The sequence below is a fragment of the Chiloscyllium plagiosum genome, chromosome 2 (assembly GCF_004010195.1).
Source record: "Chiloscyllium plagiosum isolate BGI_BamShark_2017 chromosome 2, ASM401019v2, whole genome shotgun sequence".
NCBI lineage: Eukaryota > Metazoa > Chordata > Chondrichthyes > Orectolobiformes > Hemiscylliidae > Chiloscyllium > Chiloscyllium plagiosum.
In genome coordinates, this window is record NC_057711.1 from 128386249 (window position 1) to 128387657 (window position 1409).

At 45.1% G+C, this 1409-nt stretch overlaps 1 protein-coding gene across 2 annotated transcripts in view; it reads right to left on the minus strand.

Moving 5' to 3' along the window:
* LOC122563838 (A disintegrin and metalloproteinase with thrombospondin motifs 19-like) overlaps positions 1 to 1322 on the minus strand; it is a 526911-nt gene extending 525589 nt beyond the window's left edge. For both annotated transcript variants that reach the window (XM_043718038.1, XM_043718033.1), the window contains exon 1: positions 1121 to 1322. The gene's annotated coding sequence lies outside the window, so the exon portion shown is untranslated. The remainder of the gene's footprint in view (positions 1 to 1120) is intronic.
* Between the last annotated feature and the right edge of the window lie 87 nt (positions 1323 to 1409).

The window sequence follows — 1409 nt, forward strand, 5'->3', positions numbered from 1 at the left end:
CTCCACCCTCTCCTCCCTGACCTATCACCTTCATCCCCTCCCCCACTCACCCATTGTACTCTCTATGCTATTTTCTCCCCACCCCCACCCTCCTCTAGCTTATCTCTCCACTCTTCAGGCTCACTGCCTTTATTCCTGATGAAGGGCTTTTGCCAAAAACATCGACTATCTATGCTACTTAACTCTGTGATCTGCCTGTATTGCTTGCAAGACAAAGCTTTTCACTGTGCCTCGGTACATGTGACAAAAAATTCAATTAAATTCAAATAGAATATTTGTAAAATCAGTAATGGTAGTCCCAGTGAGGAATACAATGGTGGAATGCTGGTGGGGGATGGTGTTCATGGAGACAGAAAGCATGAAGATGGACAGTACATGATGATCACATTAACAGGGATGTAATTTGTGACTTGAATTCAAGCTGTTCCAGTAGTATTACTGGGAGAGAAACTTCACTGGAGAACTAGCAAGGATGGATTTGAAAGCAACAGAGAATACTTCAGAGAAAATACAAAATGCATACCAGGACTTGGTGAATTGCAAAAAAATGAAACAACGTCTGATGCAACAAGATAATTAAACCTTGCTCCACTGTTTCTGCGCTATTATTTGAAGATCGCAAGACACTAATCTCTAACTTGTAACCTCCACTTTCGCAGCTACTCACAGAAACACGTGAACGCCGACATATAAGTCACCATACTCCTACATGTGAGTAAGGGTACTCTCTCATTGCAGATGGACAACTAGTGGTAGTTTAACCTGTAGCTCACCCCGGTTTAGGCGGGATAAGAGGTTCACCAGGAGTGTGTGAATTGAAGAAACTGGCGTTCCAACCAACTGAACAAACCCACAGTACGCATACAAATAAGAGACACAACAGAACGTAGCGAGGACTGAGGATTGTATCAGGTGCTTCGCTTGGAAATACTCGTGTGAATATTACTAAAAGTTTCAAATTTTTCCAAAACACAAACAACTTATACGTTCAACTGATGAGTGAAACGAAATGTAGTTAGAACGCTGCTGTTGTGTTAGCTTTGGGAAGTAGTAATTCTGAAACTAAGACATTCTAATAAGGATCTGTACATCTTAAAAAATGCATCTAGATTCAGTTTACCCCAGAATGTCTTTTCTTTACCGATCACGGTCACCTTTCTGAATCGGCTTTAGTATTTAACAAGGGGACTCCTGCAGTATTGGCAGGGATGAACACAGCCACCAGACGCGCGCCTCCTGCCGGCCCAGCCTGGAACAGCGGGAGCAGTTTGTGCCTCTCCGCCCAGATCGGTGCTCCCTCCCCGGAGACCGCCTCAGGTGAGCACTACCAGCGCCTGCAACACTGGAGAGGGCTAAAGGCTCACACTACCCTGACCCACCCCCCGCAGCTGCACATTCCCACAACCCGG